We start from the raw sequence: 20,130 nt of genomic DNA, 5'->3' as shown, positions 1-20,130 counted from the left end.
GAGTGAGTGAAACGGACGAGAAGAGCCAGTTGTGTTATGTGAATGGAGCCCCCTCCTCATGGAGGGAAACATGGAAAATAGAAAAAAAACAATCTACTTAATAATGGGCTCCATCTAACAGTATTTTGATACTTCAGATGGGAAGAAACGTCAGAATGTTGAAGCTATGTCCAGAAACCTCACATCCAAATTAAAAACTACAGAATGTGATTGTGCACCGCAATTTCTGAGGAAGTTGGGGCAGGGGAGGAAAGGAGGTAGAGGAGTGGAGTTATTTCTTCCCCAACTGAAAACATAAGCCCTTTGTTTTATGGTTAAAAGAAAAGCCGTTATTTCCCCCCTCAGAGTATGTGGAATGTGAGATATTCCACATGCTCAGAGTGTGTAGAATAAGATTCACCTTTACTTCTGGATTATTGTGTTTGTTTCGAGTTAAGAAGACCACTTATTGAGTCATATCCAGATGAGAGGGTTTTAGATGTGGGATCATCCTAAAAATAAAGGCATATTTTGATGACCCATTTAGACAGTTGAACCTACAGGTCTATACACTTACTAGGCAGGCAACATAACTGTGTGAAGAAAACAAGGTTAAGAAAAACAACAGCATATGAGTGACACAAAACGGCAACAGACCTAAGCCTCGTAATAGGGAAGGCAGTGGGGCGTGATGGGGAACTGCAAACTTACGCTCAGTCTGAACGGATCGGCCAGTTCTAAGGTCCATAGGATTTTTTTCAATTCTTCAGGAGAATCTGAAAATTTAGATTTTATATAAAATCTGCATTTTAAAGTTGGCAAAACCTTTAAAAAAATCAGGGCTCCAGAAATGTGAGACGCCAAGGGTACCATAATGGCATTAAGGTGGGAAAAATCTGGTCAGCACCTCCCCGTTATTACAATGAATAGCTTCCCACTGTCTTTTCTTCCTTGTGTTTCTTTCTCCAAAGTCTAGACTTTCAATTTATCATAGAGAATGAAGGAGAAGTTTCTGATCTCTTTAGCTTTATTAGTAGCAGTGGGTACTTGTTATTGTACTTACAACAAGTTCAGACACAAGAGTTGACAAACTATGGCCCATGGCCAAATCCTGATCATTGCCTATTTGTGTAAATCAATTTTGCTGGAACACAGCTACACCTGTTCATGTATGTATTGCCTATAGCTGCTTTTCTGTTGCAATGGTAAAGTTGATAGTTGTGGCCAAGACCCTTTGGCCTGCAGAGCTGAAAATATTTATCATCTGGCCTTTTACAGAAAAACTTTGCAGACTCCTGCAGAAGAAAAGTGGAAATTAATAAATGGTAGTAAAAAATGACATATATCCATTATACACCTCAAATACACCATGGCTTTAAAAATCTATTCCTAATGCATTCATGCAACATTTAGCAAATATATATGTAATATGTCTTTTCTTTGTAAAACTGTGCTAAGTACTGAGATTAAAACCAGGCCCGTTGCTTTCAAAGACCTCACAAACTAGAGTGAAGAATGGACTGAAATAACTGATTATAATCAATGCTATTTGAGGTAAATGGAGAATAGTCAAAAGGGCACATCAAAGATGTGAGGAGAATGCAAAACAGGCTATATTCTTTCAGCAAACATGAGCATATTGGGTTTTTACAAAATATATCAGTCTTCTTGCCAATTATTAAAGCATGAATAATAAATTTTTTTTTTCAAAACTATGCCTTTTCATTAAGGTTTCTTTCTGAGGTTTTATCTTGTGTTTTGGTTCGTAACATATTCCTTTGTTTCTTCATTTTGTTTGACTCTCTTGTTGGTTTTTATGCATTAGATGAAACAGCCACCTCTCCCAATCTTGAAGGGCTGGCCTTGTGTAGAAGATGAAACTCGTCATTCACCCCTGCCATAGGGCTTTGTTGTCTCTCAAACCTTTGTGATTGTTCAAGCAGCCTATGCTATTTTTAATGGCTTCCAGTAGTTGGGGGTGTGTCAAGACCATTCAGTGTCCCAAAAGGCAGCATCTCAGGCAGCACCTGGAATCAGGCTGATTGGAAGCCAGACCCTTAGGCAGCAGCTTTTAAAGAATGCAAATACATATAGTCCTGTGGGACAGCAAGCATAAGTCCCAATGGCCACCACAGCCTGGCGATCTGGAGGTGTCCCCTGGGTGGCAGTGGTAAAAATCAGGTCTCCAGAGGAGTGTATAGGCTCCTGTGTGGGACATACAGGAGAGCTGGAGCAACGCAGAGTGACACAGAGCCCCCCAGCTCTGTAGGCCACTACATGTGCGCCAGACCTCATGTTTGCCACTCAGACCACAGTTCCAGGACAAACAAATAGGGGCGTGTTTTCACAGAAAGATGGGGCACATTTCAGTCAGCTGTCTATGCAGAGCCCTGCGGGTAGTAGCCTGCCGAGAACTGTCTCTCCAATTGTTACAGTCCCACAGGGCCCAGAAACACAAGCCCCCCGACCACCAGAGCCAGGCGAGCAAGGGGCGTCGCCTGGGTGGCAGCTGCAAACACTGGGGCACAAGTCACAGGTAAAAGCTCCCCTTCAAGAGCTCCTGGCACTCTGGAGCATGGCAGAGGGAGAGTGGAAAGATGGCATCCAAAGGTTGGCATGAGGGAGAGGTAGAGCCTGTAGAAGGCACCCACTGGGGAAAAAAAAGAGAAAGGAAGAGAGCGCCTGCCAGCTAGACTGCAAAGATAGTGCCTGCCGGCTGAAAGGAAACAGAGGGAACATACAGCACCTGCAGGGAAAAAAGGAAAAGAAAAGAAGAGGTTCAAAAAGAAAGATGCTGGCTAGAGTGAGTCAGAGGGAAAGTGTGAAGATGGTGCCCACCAACAGCAGGCCTCTAGCTGAGCGCTACCTTAAGACACCTGCCTCTCAGGCCAACCCTTTAAGATTAGCAAAGGAGCCTCATTCACAGAAAGTCCAGGCATGTCTCCATCTGCAGCTTCCTCTGGGCCCTGGGGCAGGCGAGTCCAAGCCCTCTAGGCTTTTAAGAGCCATTTCTCAGATAGGTGTACCCTTGTGGGTCCCACGGATTCGAGCCCTGTTGGTTTTCAAGGCCAGATGTGTTGGGGGCCATCTTACAGGTGCAAGTCTTAGAAGTTAGGGGTGCCCAGTGTGGAGTTGAAACACTTAGCTCCTCCAGGAGAAGTTCTGGGTTTTGAGTTCCCTCCGTGACTCTGGGCCTCTCTCATATGCCGTGATGCATAGGAGATGCTCAGACAGTTTTTAGGGTTTTTTTCAGAGGAAGTTGTTCCATTTATACCTCCAGATTTTGTGTCTCTGTGTGAGGAGGCCAGCTGAGAGTTCTCCCGTGTCAGCATCTTGAACTGGAACCAGCTATTTGTTTTAAACTAATGATACTTTATTTCAAACTTTAGTGCAAACATTTAGGTTCTCTCTTGGACTACCAAAATGGCCAGGTTTAGTGGTTTGGATTAAGTTTACACGTGATGGTACTGCTAACATGAAAGAAAATTGCTAAAAATTAGAATAAAATGGTGAATTAGTTAGGAATTGAATGTGATGGCAGCCAAGAGAAAATCTGACAAATAGCATCAAAAATGTGTAAAGAGTTAATTTGTCTTAAGCAACAAGAAGTCTGGAAATAAGTATATGAGAGTTGGCACAGTTCTTCAGTGATGTCATCAGAGATTAGAGGCCCCGGCACTATCTGTCTTTGCACATCGGTATCTTTGGTTTACAGGTTTCATCCTTATGGTCTCAATGTCACTGTTGCATATCCATAACTTACATGTGTGTTTCAGCTAGAAATAGGGTGGTAGGTCCAGAGGTAAAGGGGGCACCCTGCCAGCCAAATTCGTTCTTGCTCTCTCATTCTTTCTCTCTCTCTCCTCCTCTCTTTCTCTTCCTCTTTCTCTCTTTCAGTAAACTTTATTTGAAGTATAACATACTTTCCAATCATAAATGCACAGATAGTTGAAAGTTCACAGATTGAACACACCTGTGTAACAACACCCAGATTAAGAATTAAAACAATACCAACCCTTAAGGAGATCCCTCTTACTTCCAGACAATGATAACGACTGTCTTGACTGATCACTCCACAGGATAGTTTTTCCTAGTTTTGAACCTTATATAAATGGAATTATACAGTTAGTTAATACTCTTTTGTGGCTGACTTCTTTATTATTTATTTATTATTTATTAATTATTATTTATAAAAATAACTTTATTATTGTTTATTATTACAGTTGTGATGTTAATCCTTTTTGTTGGGTATAGTTGTAGCTTCTTCATTCTCATTGTAGTAAAAGATTTTATTTTGTGATTATTCATAATTTATCCATTTCACCATTGATGGACATTTGGGTTGATTTCTGTATTAGGTTACTATGAATGGTGCTATAATAGTTTTTGTGTTTTTTTTGTTCCTTTTGTAACCATACATATGCATTTCTGTGGGGACTCCACCTAGGAGTGGAGTGCCTAATTCATGCGGTGTGCTAAACATCAGTGGATGAGGCCAAACAGTTTTCGAAAGAAGTTTTACTGATTTATTCTCCCACTAAGAGCGTCTGAGCCAACATTTGATCTGATCAGTCTTTTTCATTTTAGACATTATGGTGGTTGTGAGATCTAGCTCTTAGAAGCCTTATCCAGAAAATTCTGCTTACAAATTATTGGCCAGGATTATGTCATAAACTTAATCCTAGCTGCAAGGGATTAACATTTTTTGCCTCTGTTAGGGGAAAGTGAGAACAGAGTGACTTCTGGCTAGCCAGTCCTTAGAAACTTTCAAGAGGAAAGAATCTGAGAAATAGACCACAGGGTCACCACCATTGGAGTGTCAAACAAAAGGGACATTAAGTGCTTTGATTCTCTTTGCTTCTCCGTGCTCACTCCTGGCAAGGGTGATTTCTGCTACATAACAGGGACATTGAGAAACTAACAGTTTAAGCATTAAATATTTGTAACAACACGGAATCACATATAAGGATGCTAGAATCTTACTTATGATCAAATGATAAATGGCTGCTAAACGTGTATATATAAAACATTTAAACAATTTATATTTATATATATGTATATATGCACACACGTATATATTTAGTATCTAAAGGTTATTTTCATTTTTCTTTTATGTGTATGTTTGTGTGCAGTTTATATATTTTGTGATCTGTTTAATGAATATACATTGCTTTTAAAATTAAGAAATACTACATAGTACAAGATAAAGTATCCTTATGTAAGTTGTCAGAATAGCTTATGCCACATAAAACATAATTTCACATTTTTATTAAAGATCAAGATAAAAAGCACTCCTTGTTAATATTGTTAACTCAACATGCATTTATTGAGTAATAGCAAGACCTACTATGTACTCAGCCATAATATTTTCACAAATGTGTTAGTATTGTTTTGAATTACAAGCAAGAGTTAAAGTAAAGAAAGCAAATACAGATTCCACACACATGTTACTAACTGTACGAAGAGTGGCATTTGTTAAGTGGCATAAGCTTCATGAGACATAATAAAAGTAGTTTAGATTTCTCTACATTGTCTAGACATCCAAAGGAGGCAGTGATGAAGAGAGAAAAGGCTGTGGATAGCAAATTAGATGTGAATTTGCAGTGTGTATGGCCAGTTAAAAACTACTGTATTATTTGGGGTTGGAAAGGCATCATGTCATGAACCAAGAGGAGGGCCATGTGCCTGCCTCTCTCCATTGTTGAGCGGACTGTACCTGGAATGCCATATTTATTTCAGAAAAGCCTAATACTAAAAACCTGAAATTACAGCAGCTTTAGGAAAGAACAGAAAAATATAAGAGGAAATGAAGCCTTAACTAAAAATTAAAAACTAATTGAATTAAGTATGCCTAAATAAATTAGTAATATGGTATTAAGAAAGAGAAAAAAACTACAATTAATGAAGCAAAAGAAGAGAAAAACATTTCTGGATACAGAAAAACCTGATGGAAGTGTTCACAGAACATTCTATGACAATTATAAAAGCAGTTTTGGGAAATTTTAGAAAAGCTACTGGTCATGAGTGTTATTGGCCAATATACTGTTTTCCATTTGTAATTTGTTTATTTCTTGATCTTTTATACACTTACATCGACTGGATAGGGTGACGAGATTATATGCATTTAGCACATTAATGGAGAGAATTAAAAATGCCCTTTTGTTCTCCCAAAACTTATAAATAAATAAAATTAGTGGTTTTCTACTTTCAACATTCTGATGGAATAAAATGCTATAGTAGGATTATTCTTATTTTAAATGAGTAATAATTGATATTTTTACAATAAAAGGAATTGTAAAGAGCCTGCAGGTATTGTTCTAAATACACAGTGCCTACCATTCTGAAGGTTACATCCTGAAAAAGTGAAAACATAATGAAACTTGAAGTTCAAATAACCTAACTCTGAATGAAATAGGGAAAACTTATATGTCACCCTGGCAGGTATAAGAATATGCCTCTCAGACCTCCAACTACAAAAATTTTAACCCACCACAGACTCGAGCTTCTCATAAATCCATCACCGTGCTTGTACTGGGGACTCCTGTCAACCACGGGCTACGCCCAGTCGATGAGTGAGCACAGCAGGGACACTAAGGCAGACCGTTCTTGGGAGATACAGGAATCCTCTGATGGCTGACTTTGGCTCAGGGACTCCCCAAAAGCCTCGTGAAGTTTGTTTTCTGAAAATGCACACAACTGAGGATGCTTCTATGCAGCTACCTTCTTCTTTCCTTTATTCAAAGTCAGACGTGCATTGCAGTTTGCTGGCTCCTCCAGCCTTTTCCAGCTCTCTCCGCGTTTTTTCTCTCTCTCTTTCTCTTTTTTTAATTGAGGTAACATTGGTTTATAACATTTTGTAGATTTCAGAAGTGGAAATGTAGTGACGTACACCTGTTTTCTCTCTTTGGTGCTGCCCTTAACCCTTGCACGTTTAATCTTGTCTTGGTATCTCCTCATGGAGAACATGGACTAATATATTGGGTCTCCTAATACTACACCTTCAAGTTGGTCTATTCAGATAGCTCCCATGTGTGGATAGTAAATATTTCTGTCAATTAGACTTTTTTGCATTCAAAAATGTTTTTGCAAAATTAAGACAGACTGGGTCCAGATAGTCTACTGAGCACAGTTACTTCACTCCAGCTAAAATCTTCAGAATTCAGAGGAAATAGATAGAATATGTCTGTAACAATTCTGGAAAAGAGATGAGACCAGAAATTATGAAGAATTTGTTAGGGAGGGCCATTAAATAAGAATAAATTGGCAAATGCTGAAAAAAACTGTAGCTCGAAAGTAAAGGTAATGAGAAGGAAAAATATTTGACAGTATGAATTCAAAGTATGATTATATAAACTGAAATGAACAGACTCAAGAGAAGTAGGGAAAATAATTTTTTTGTAATGACAAAGAAATATTTGTTTACATAAGTGTGTTAAAAATTGTGTGTATCCTAGAAGAAGAGCTATATAATGAAAGAATATACAAGAATAAATTAAACAGGTAAAAGAAATATTTCATTTTGATAAAAAGTGGAAGAAGATATAACACAATCTCTATAGAACAAAGCACAGCATTTCAAAGTTTAAAGAAAAATAATGATCTGGGATAAAATATCTGCAAAAAAATTGTATTGAGAATATTTAAAGAAATCAATACAAATCTTTCTCTTAAAAATCAATAGAGAAATACCAATAAAGAGCAAGATGGATGAAACTTATGAATAAGCAGTTTGAAGAAGAAACATCACATACGCTATTGGACAAGTCTATTCAAAATGCTTGATATAATTACCAAGGACATAGAAATTAAAATAACAATTTGGCAGTATGTAAAATTTAGAACTTTTGATTGTGCAATTTAACTTCTGGATATCTATTCTAGAAAAATATTTGTCCATGATCACAAGGCAGGACTGATATTGAACCAATACACTCTATTATAATAGCTCTTTTTTTTTTTAACGGCTAGCCAGTTCTCCATTCTTATTGTGTAGTTCCCAAATGACTCCAAATGTTAAATATTTTGAGTATCACTCTTGGCACAAAGTTACTTTCAAAGATATTCATTACAGCATTGCTTGTAATAATAATAACAACTAAAAAAACAGAAAACAACCTAAGTATACCTCAGTAAGGGAATGAACTAATAGATTATGCATGTTCATATGAAAAAGTGCTAAAATCAATGAATGAAGTCAACTGGTGAGAGTGTGAATAAATCTCAAGCCCAAGATTGAGCTTTTAAAAGTTGCAAAATGACACATATGTCTTGATTTTATTTATTTACAGTCCTAAATGATAAAATGCCAACTTGTTTAATGAATTATAATATGTATAGTAGTAATAATGTAAGAAGCAGTCTACATATATATATATATATATATATACCACATTCAGAACAGTGGTCAGTTTTGGTGAATTAATTAATTTGTCAGAGTTCTCCAGAGAAACAGAACCAGTAGGAGAAAGAAATATATATATATATATATATATATATATATATATATATATATATCTTGCATATTTCTATGTCCATCTATACGATTTATGTGTATTATGTGGAACTGACTTATGTGATTATGGAGGCTGAGAAGTCCCATGATCTTCCATCTGCAAGCTGGAGACCCAGGAAAGCCTGTGGTATAATTTCAGTGTGAGTCAGAAGGCCTGAGAACCAGATGTGCCTATTTTGTAAATCCCAGTCCGAGGTCCTGTGATGATGAGATGACATGTCCCAGCCAAAGCAGGCAGGCAAGAAGAAAATGGGGTGAGTTTCTCCTTTCTCTGCCTTTCGTTCTGTTCAGATCCTCAATGGGGTTGCACGATGCCCAACCATGTTGGGGAGGGCAGTCTACTTTACAGAATCCACTGATTCAAATGGTAATATCATCTGGAAACACCCTCACAGACAGACCCAGAAATAATATTTAATCTGGGCACCCTGTGGTCAGTCAAATTGAGACGTAAAATTAACCATCACAGATAGATTACCTTGGGCTTCAGCTAATTATGTAATGCTTAATGTTTTGCTTGTTAAGGAAGAGAATTGAAGCAATTATGGCAGAGTTTCTCTCAAATTCTATGTAATTTTCATATATTTGAAATATTTAATAATTTAGAAAACAAGAATAATGAAACATTCATCACTCTTTAGGGAGAATGGCGAATGCTTCATTTTCCTTGTTTTTAGAATTCTCATTGTTTTAGAATTCTCATTCTTTGCAAAATTTGGTCAAATATTCAAGCACCTTAAAATTTAAAATATTATTAGTATTGCTTTTTAGGGATTCCATTTTTAGGATTTACGTTGGTGACAGTAGCTTAAGGCAGATTTCTCCTATGTCACAGCCTTCCTGTCATTCCTTCGGAAGTGAAATGAAATTCCCTTCAGTTCTTTGAAGCACATTCAGGAAACATCTTTCAGTGGCTTTTGTTTGGAAAAAGAAGGAGATCTTTGAAATTTATTATTTACATAAAGATCGTGACACAGATTCTAGCAGTAGTTTTAAAGATTTCTTAACGAGATTTTTTTCTTAATAAAGTTTCTTAACACTGTCATAACGTATACTTTTTAAATTGAAGACGTTGGAGAAGAACTGATTGAGAAACAATGCAGCATGGCGAATAAAGCTCTGGGCTGACAAATACAGACAGGTCAGAATTATTGTATGCTTAAATTTATTTTTAAGGTGAAAAAGACTTCTCTATATTTTTAAAACCTTAGGCAGATGTCTTACTAACATACTCAAAGCAAAATTAAGCATGTACATATGTAAATTTTAGTAAACATCTAAATTTGCATAATAAACAAAAAATAGTTGATTTGGCGCAAGATGAAAGAAATCTACGTATCTAGGCACAGATTGATGCTTTCCCTATGAAATCAAATGAGTAATAAATGCTTAACTCAATTCTTGGCTTATGTTATATTTCTCTTTGCATTGGATATATTCATAACTTTGACTATTTCAAATACTTCTTTGGTATACAAAACTTGATTACATCCACTTGCCAGTTAATGACTTCATCGTAGCTAATATGGCCTTATTATAGTCTTTGCTGCCCTGGATGTCTTTTTAGAAATAAGATGTATCTCTAAGACAGCAAAGTCTCTTTCACTATTCAGTAGCAAAAAAAGGTAACTTATTTTTGGACTTTCGACATTGCAAATATTTTTCTTTTCATTTCTGTTATTTTTCCTTATATTTCTAACTAAAAGCCATCATATATATATTTATATTCTCCCTTATCAGTATGCTTGCTTTCATGTATTTTCTATCTAAGATTCTCACTTTTCTATGTGGCTATAATATTTTGGGAGGTTCTAATACAGAATTTTTCAAATTGAATTGTAATTATGCATTTGTCTTTCCTACTGGATTACAGGTTTTTCAAGAGCAGAGGCAATATGTTGTACATCTTTATATAGTGGAATTTAATATAACTGTAGATTAGATACTAAATGAATATTTGTGAAAATGATGAAAGAATTCATGCGCCCTCTTTTTAGTATAAGTAGAAGCTGTGCATATTATATGACTGTTATAGTTTCTCGCATATGTTTCCTACCTCTTTTCTACTTCTGTTATTATAGCAGACTTTTTCTAAGGAGAACTTACTTTTCTTTTTTTCACCTTTGGAATCATTAAAACTTGGTTGGAAAATAGTATGGTGAAATGTATTTATAGAATATTAATTTATTCAATAAGAGCTTATTGATCACCTACTATGTGCTTGACTCAGTACTAGACATTGCATATACAATGATGCAGAGAAAACTATCCAGTTCTAATAAACAGAAGAGCTATGTTACTTCTTGGCATCACACTGTATAGAATAATATATAATTGATTCCAGGTGTGACTTTGGGTTTTTAAAACACTATAAGATAGTATTTTTTATTTCCTAATGAGCAGTTTTAATTTCTTAAGTTTGACAAGGCTAGATTGGAATGTTTATTAATTATACTTCCGTAAAATATTCCTATTTCACGTTCTCAAATGAGATGTTCATATCACAGAGTTCTCCTGTCTTCTGGTTCTCTAATTTGGCTATTTAATTTCTGGTCCCAGCTGGAACTAAGAATTTCATGTTTGTTCAAAAATGAATAATGAATTTTTAAGTTTCCTTTGCTTCAGATTGACTTGGAATAAAGGCTTGAGTTCGTTCTTGTATTATTCAGTCCAAATTTGTCTTCCGTCACACAGGGCGGCCCCTATATTTCAGTTTAAAAACCAGCTTGTGTTTACAGCTCCATCACTATGGTTTTTGATTGTTTATTTGCTTTGCTTTGCTTTCTGAGAAATTACTTGCTTTGGAAATAATAACAGTTTGGTTCAGAAACGGCAGTTGTCAAATGTCATATTCTGCTTGTTCTGTGTTTCTGTAAATCTTTAGGTGGGGGAGTTTGCCAAATTGTCAGACTTGCTTCATTGTTCTCCTCTAATGTGGTTGCCAATTTTAAATATTCATAGCTGAGGAAGTGGGATTTTGTGCAATGCCTACCTAGTGTTAGCTGACAAGCAATTGCTACTTCTTCCATTCAATTTCTGATCTTTTTTGCATATTAAACTATTTGATGCTCTTTGGGAAATCTCATCGTCTTTTGACTAAAGATGTTTATCATGATATGTAAGGAAGTGAGCACAAAAAAGAAGTTTAAAGCCACGGTAAAGTTGAGAAGAGCCCCGGTGATCGATGCAGCAGGGTGCCTCTGTTTCAGTCAGTTTTTTACCTGTTTTTCCTTCAGTTTCTGGGGGCATATTCACTTTGTCATTTTATATTTACTCACAGAGCGCAGCAAGATCAAGAAGATGGGCACTCTCAGATTCTCTTCCCCTTGGGTGCTCGCACTCCCACGAAGGAGTGTTGCTGATTTGAACCGAATTGCCGCTGCTTCTCTCCACTCTTCTGCTTTAATTTCTCTCCCCCGCTGCTCTGCATATTGAACAATAATGAATGTTTTCTGAACTCCCACTGTCCTCTCACCTACTCTCACTCCCAACAGAAAGGGGAATGAGGGAGACTATAAAATAGAATTAAGTTCTGCCAGAATTCACTCAATTGCATATGGATTTCCAATGACACTTGTATTTTTTCCTTGAAAATCTCGATTTTCATGGGAATGTACAGATTGAAGCAGAAGGATGAAGGATCTGTGGAGGGAGAAAAAAAGCTGAAGGGGTGTATTTTCCAATATGTTTCAACAGTTCTTTATTTTAAAAAGAAAGAAAAATGTTAATGATAGGCAGTTGGAAGATCTAATGGAAAATTATTAACTTCAGGAGCTACTAAATTCAATACAAAAGAGGAAAATTTATTAAAGTATTTGGCTCTGTGGGAACTATTTACTAGTCATAATAATGTAAATTTGTAATAAAATTACATAGGGAATGGTAGTTTTTATCAATAAATAATATCAGAAATCGATAAATCACTAACAGTATTATAGTAATATTAAGCATATTAATAAGGTAGATACAAATTTCAGAAGGAGAAATTGAAAAAATTAATCATCCGTTTTATTTAAACCATTTACATGTATTTATTTAGTCAAAAATACATTTAATTTCAACAAAGAGTGCTGGAATACCTGGACATCCACATGCAAAAAAAAAAAAAAAAATCTAGACGCAGACCTCACATCCTTCAGAAAAATTAACTCAAAATGAATCACAGACTAAATATAAAATGCAAGCTATAACACTCCTCCTGGGTGATAACATAGAAGAAAACCAAGATGACCGTGGGTATGGCGATGACTTTTTAGATACAACACCAAAGGTCTAATCCATGAAAGAAACAATTGATAAGCTGGACTACATTAAAATTAAAAATTTCTGTTCTGCAAAAGACAATGTCAAGAGAATGAGAAGACAAGCCACAGACTAGAAGAAAATATTTGCAAAAGACACATCTGATAAAGGACTGTTATCCAAAATATACAAAGAATTCCTAAAATTCAACAATAAAAATTAAAAAAAATAAGCATATAAAAAGATGTTCCAGGAAACTGCAAACTGAAAAACAATAAGATACCGCTACAATCTATCAGGATGACTAAAATTCAAAACACTAACAACAGCCAGTGCTGGCAAGGATGTGGAGCGACAGAAACTCTCATACATTGCTGGTGGGAATGCAAAATGGTACAGCCACTTTAGAAAACAGGTGAGCCATTTTTTCCAAAACTTAACATGCTCTTACCATATGTTCCAGCAAATGTGCTTCATGCTATTTAGCTAAACGAGTTGAAAACTTATGTCCACACAAAAAAATGCACATGTATATTTATGGCAGCTTTAATCATGATTACCAAAACTTGAAAGAAATCAAGATGTCCTTCCATAGGTGAATAGATAAACTGTGATAGATCCAGATGATGGAATATTATTCAGTGCTGAAAAGAAATGAACTATCAAGTCATGAAAAGACATGGAGGAACTTTAAATGCATATTACTAAGTGAAAGAAGCCAATTTGAAAAGGCCACACATTGTATGATTCCAACTATAGGACTTTCTGGAAAAGGCAAAGCTATGGAGATAGTGCTAAAAGGATCAATGTTTGCTCAGGGATTAAGTGGGAGGGAAGGATGAATAGCCAGAACACAGAGAACTTGTAAGGCAGTGAAACTAAAACAAAATAAAAAAACCCCTAAACTCTGAAAATATGATACTATAATGATGGATACATGTTATTACACATTTGTCAAAACCCATCGAACGTATAACACTGAGAATGGATCCCAATGTAAACTACACACTTTGGGTAATGATGTGTCTATGCGGGTTCATTGATTGTAACAAATGTACCACTCTGGTATAGGCTTTTGAAAGTGGGGGAAGCTGTGTCTAGGTTGGGGCAAAGGTATATTGGAAATCTCTGTACCTTCTGCTTAATTTTATGGTGAACCTAAAACTAGTCTAAAAAATAAATTCTATTTTAAAAAATAAATGAAATAAAATTTAATTTAAAATCAAAGAAAAATGCATGTCTTTACAGACACTTTCTTAAAGCAAAATTTTATATCTTTCGATTCCTTAGAGAAATTCCTAAAATCCATCCATAGATATCTTTTCCTTTCCTTAAGCAATCTATACCCATTCTACCTCTCTCACCCTGCCTTTACCCCCAACCCTAACTCATTGAGACAGAGCGATGCCCATTCTTAAGCATAGTTGGCTATATTCTTCTCATGGACACAGATTTCAGGTATTTTCACAACATACAAAATCCTTATTTATAAGTAGGAAATATTTATAAAATTGTATCTATATTATCATAAGAGCTAAAGAAAAACCATGTATCAGAAATGAAAAAAAGAACAAAAGACACCAGAGCTTGTAGTAGTTTTTTTTTTTTTAAAGATTTTATTTTTCCTTTTTCTCTCCAAAGCCCCCGGGTACACAGCTGTATATTTTTAGTTGTGGGTCCTTCTAGTTGTGGCATGTGGGATGCCACCTCAGCATGGCTTGATGAGCAATGCCATCTCCAGGCCCAGGATCCGAACTAGCGAAACCCTGGCCTGCCGAAGTAAAGTGTGTGAAGTTAACCACTCGGCCACGGGGCTGGCCCCAAGCTTGCAGTAGTTTTAATGTGGTAAGCTTTGTAGTTAGTGCCAGTTGATTCCAATTCATAGCCACTCCGAGCCACAGCCGCTGGTGCTGTATCTGACAATGCTCTGCTGCTATTCATAGGGTTTTCTTGGCCACTATTTTCAGAAGGGAATGGCCAGGTCCTTCTTCCTTGTCTGTCTTAGTCTGGAAGCTCTGCTGAAATCTGTCCTTCATGGGTGACCCTGCTGGTATTCCAAATACCAGTGGCATAGCTTTCAGCATCACAGCAACACACAGCCACCACAGTATGAAAACTGACAGATGGGTGGTGTGGTTCCCTGATGGGAAATTGAACCTGGGCTGGTGTGAAGAGAGCACCGAATCCTAACCATTAGACCTCCAGGGCTGGCTAATGTGGGAAACTATCAATCATATATTTTTTTCTTTTGTGCGATGTTTCTGAACATACCATAACTAAAAAAAAGTAATAATAATAACCTTCTTTATTACAATTAATAAAGATGCAAACATCCTTCAGTGGTTTCCACTTATTTCTCCTTGGTCCTTCAGATAGCCAAGGGGCATAGACATACAGCCCCAGTTTTATTCCCTACTTGCAGTTATTATTGAGAGTCTCATCCATGGCAGTTAGATTTCAACCATCTATTTTGGGGTATGTGCTCATCTCCATCTTTAGACCCCAACCCAGACCACAGGTGCTATTGCCTGTGGCCTCCATCCTTGCCATCTGCCTCTGTCTCAGATGTCTGGCGAGTTTCCTCAGCCCTTCCGAGTGCCTGGGCAGTTCTCTCACCGACCTGTGAGCCTTTGCTGCTGTCAGACAGAATCATTGCAGAGAAGGAAGTGGTTGGTGTTCACTTTTACAGAAGGTTTCCAAGGCTTTCTGCTATTTCATAGTTTAGTTATATTTATAATGTGTGTTATTGGTGGCAAGCGTTTTATTAAAAAAGAACAAAAACCAAACCAACCAAAATCTTCTAAAACAGAATTTTTCAGTCAATGTCTTGGGCATTTGACACTGTGGTAAATTTGATCTAATGTCAATTTGGAACTGTCTGGCCTCTTGGGTAGCTTCTTTCTTTGGCCAGTTTTCCCCCCTCATCCTAAGTAAATGAGATCATTGTCATCCTAATGTTTAGGCTGCCAATTGATTTATCTGCCTAAACTTTTAATTGAGCTTGAATATGAGGTGGTGATATTCTAGAAATATTAGCATCATCTGAGAAATAAACTGGTAAGAATCCCACTTTTCTCTTACAGAAATGAGGTGTTAGTTTGATGCCAAATAAGGTGTTGGAATAAAAGCAGGGTTTTATTCTCTGCTTAGAAACACTCATAGGTTATATTTTTAATCACCTTTCATTCTGGTGACATGCGAGTCAACTGTATTTTGGATGAATCTGATTTGTGCATACAGTGGCATATTTCACATATTTTAATGAATAGAAATTATGTACTGAAATACATTATTTTATGCAAGTTGCAAATTCTGTAGCTGCAATAATCTTTGCTAATTTTGTGAGACATGGTCATAAAATAACAATGTGACCCCATGATTGTTATTTTAAGGTTCTTTTCTTTTCTCTCACTTTTTTTTCTTGCTTTCATGCTAACAGGAATGGATATTGATTAAGATTATTCAAACTTCCACAAACAGCTAGGAGAAAAGCAACATTTCTCCCTCACCCAGACCAGCTCACCCAATTAGCACTTAGGATACAAAGCAACCATTTTGACAACCGTATTTGCTTATGAGCAAGTAGTTTGGATGTTTTGTTTTCTTTCTCTATGTAGCAGTGGCTGTGGATGAAGGAATGTCTGTTTACCATGAAAGCTCCTGGAGAGACTATCCTTTGAACCAACTTTTTATAGTTCCTAACATTGTGCCAAATCTTTAAGGTGACTTTTTTTTTTCTTAAAGATTTTATTATTTCCTTTTTCTCCCCAAAGCCCCCCGGTACATAGTTGTATATTCTTCGTTGTGGGTCCTTCTAGTTGTGGCATGTGGGACGCCGCCTCAGCGTGGTCTGATGAGCAGTGCCATGTCCGCGCCCAGGATTTGAACCAACGAAACACTGGGCCGCCTGCAGTGGAGCGCGCGAACTTAACCACTCGGCCACGGGGCCAGCCCCTAAGGTGACTTTTTAATAATTGAGTAACACATTACAAATATAGGAACTAAACAACCCATTCTTCCCAAGGATATATGAAGTAAAGGGTGAACAACTCACAGGTAACAGTTAACTTGGCATCTGATGCTATAACACTTAGAGTGAGTCCTTTTATTGCAGAGCGATCATGCAAAACAAAGTCGAACAGCTCTCTTAAATATCTCTGGAATCCATCCTTACTCCTTCTCCTCCTCACCCCTACGCCCAACTGGAGATTCTATAGGCCCTACTGAACACAGATCCGGACATTTTTGAGGACTGATCTTCCACTTGAGGATCTGATGAACTCCACGAATCATCTTCCCAAGAATATGTGCTGATGCACACAACACAAGCTTTGCACATAATTCCATTGTACCAGAGGCGTACTCATAGAGTCCTCCTCCTCTGGCTTAGCCAAAATTGTGTTGGTAACTATGCCTACGAGATATCTACTTTAGCTTTTTTGGGAATAGCTTCTGAGTTGTCTTCCCTGAGTTGTCTCTTTTCTGCCCTTTGTCCTTAAACTTTGGGAGGGACTGATCCAATCATTTATGCTATAAGTGTGATGTATTGGTCAACCCAGGCTTCTATTAAAAATACCATAGACTGAGTGGCTTAAAAAATAAATATGTATTTCTCATAGTTCTGGAAGCTGGGAAGTCCAAGATCAAGGTTCTAGTAGATTCTATTCCTGGTGAGGCCTCTCTTCCTGGGTTATAGTTGGCCATCTTTCTGTGTCTTCAGGTGACAAAGAGAATGAGAGAGAGAGCTCTCTGCTGTTCCTTCTTATAAGGATACAACTCCTATTGGATCAGGGCTTTACCCTTATGTCCTCATTTAACCTCAATTATCTCCTAAATACATTATCTCTAAATACAGCCACATTGGTCAATGTTTCAATATACGAATTTTGGGTGGACACAATTTAGTCCAGCTCAGGTGGCCATGTGATCCATGCTTGGGCAATAGATGTATTTCCTGTCTTGGCCACATGATTAGTTTAGGCATAGTCATGTAACCCAATCCATGTACATGAGCCCCAATCTGGATGATTTGGGGAAACTTCTGGGAAAAAGAGGCTTTTTACAAAATGCTGTGATCTATTATTAATATAAGTAAAATAAGTTTTGACAAGTTGGCAACTGTCATGTAGAGTCCAGGATTAAGACAAAAGAGAGAAAATAAGACAAAGCCATTTCTCAGAAAATGAAAAGACATTTTCCCAAGAAAGGGAAAGAAAGAAACTGAGGTAGGTTGCCATTATTTGAGCTCCTGAAACCAGCTATTCCTAGTACAAGATATCACTTGTAAGTTCTCAATAATAGAAGCCAAGACTCCCTTTTTGTGCTTAAGCCAATTTAATTTGGATTTCTGCCACTTATAACCAAGATTCCTGACCAATGCACTCAGCTACTGGGGAAGGCGTGTGATTACATACCAGGGAAATGAATCCAACTTCTTTGTCTTGGCAAGAAACGTGTCAGAAAAATCAGTGGGTTTTCCTTTTCAAGTAGAAATGCAATACAATTCCAAATGGGAAGGAAATACCTAAATGGAAGATGGCTTTTGATTACGTAAGCTTGAAGGAGAACATGAATCTCAATATATGTTAATTGATTTATATAGCCCTATTTAAAATCATTAATCATCAGATTTCAGAATCTATTTGAGTAAGTAAAAATGAAAAATGAAGGTCATTTCATGGCTCTTATACTATTTTTCATTTAAAAAATGTGAATATGATGATTAAATTTCTATTCAACTACTTAAAATATGCAGAAATGTCCAAAACCCAGTATGAGTTGAAGCTGATATAGTGCATCCCTTTGAAAAGTCAAAAGGTCACACAGTTTTAAGCCTTAGTTTCCTCCCTGAAGTATCATGGGAACAAGTATTCAAGAAGAGGGATGCCCAACCATCTTATTCAACTGTTAGGTTATAGCATATTAAACTGGGGTTTGGGTCAGGATCAAACGGCAAAATCGAACTCTCAAGCAAAGGAAGTAAACCATAATTATGTTTCATATAAAAGGTGGAATCAAGATCTAAGATGACAGAAATTTCAGTTAGAAGTCACTCAACTGCAAAAAGGAAAACAATTAGTAGGAAACACTATATGTAGTGGATGCAAATGCAAACGTTAGTTTCAAATAAACTTGGAATTGATCACTAGCTTTGCCACCAGTTACATCTAAAGTTCATGACTTCTACAAGTTACTTAATGTTTTTAAGCCTCAATTTCCTCATCTGTAAAATTGAGATAATAATGCCTACTTCATAAAGTTGTCTATGAGAATTAATTGAATTACTACCAGGTGTCGTATTATTATTTGAGCTTTAGATCATGAGATAAAGCACACGAAGTGCTGAGGAAAGTCCTTGATCCAGAGTTAGCACCAGTGAATAGACACTGCTTTTTGTATAATTATCATTATAATCATTGCAATAAGCCCAATCAATTAGATCCTAGTTTGCACAATAACTCATTCATGACCAACCTGATTCTTGCTCTAAAGGTCATTATGCTCTCAGCATATTCAGAAGTAATATATTAGTCTTCATTTATGTATTTGCAATCCAGACACATAGCATGTGAACAAAATAGCAAGCCATTCAGCAGTTACAATGATGCTTGTAAACTAGATTTTGTAGTAAAATCCTGAGTATTTATGCTGCATTTCACATTGTATGTGATGTGAATTTCATCTGTAGTTGCTTTAAATGGTAGTGATTTTTGTCTGTCTACTGTTCAGGTTCCTCCTTATATTTTAAAAGAATCTCCTTCTATAAGACTTAGTGTGGCAAAGTAAAAAGAATTTAGCCAAAGACAGGGTTGAGGAAGAGAAAAGTCATGTTCCAAATTATCTGCCTTTAGATACAATTCTTAGAATGATGATTTCATTTGAGGTTCTTTTCAGGTACCACTTTAAAATACATCATTTCACAATTCATTCCTAGCAGCCCTAAGAATACTTAAAAGTAATAGTTTTGATTCAAACAGAGGAAGCTCAGATAATATTTAAAAGCTAAACACTAGCATTATGATTACTTACCATATTTTCAACCTTAAAATTGAACAAGTGAAAGATTTCAGCAGGAGAAATGGGAATTCCATCTAAGGCAAAAATACAACAGAGATATTTTGCTCTGTTGTATTAAAGGGATTTGAAAGAAATAATAGCTATTTTTCAAATAAATTAAGATCTTTATTAGCTAAAATTGAATTAAATGATATTCTCTAATATATGGAAAGAGATGGAGTCTCTGGGGAAATTTACAGTGATATATTATCTCAGATTAGAATGATGTTTTGACCTTGATACAAATTTTTAGAAAAATGATGCAAAGGCTTCGTTTGTTTGGAAATATGTTATTATAGCGTTTGTACTTTGATAAAATTCTATGTTTCTTATTTTTGATT

The 20,130-nt window shown here is 36.5% G+C and overlaps 1 pseudogene; it reads left to right on the top strand.

Moving 5' to 3' along the window:
* Positions 1–2,333: 2,333 nt before the first annotated feature.
* LOC103549835 (lipid scramblase CLPTM1L pseudogene) overlaps positions 2,334–20,130 on the top strand; it is a 73,097-nt pseudogene continuing 55,300 nt past the window's right edge.

The sequence above is a fragment of the Equus przewalskii genome, chromosome 15 (genome assembly GCF_037783145.1).
Source record: "Equus przewalskii isolate Varuska chromosome 15, EquPr2, whole genome shotgun sequence".
In the NCBI taxonomy this organism is placed as follows: Eukaryota; Metazoa; Chordata; class Mammalia; order Perissodactyla; family Equidae; genus Equus; species Equus przewalskii.
This window is presented reverse-complemented; position numbering and strand designations above follow the sequence as displayed.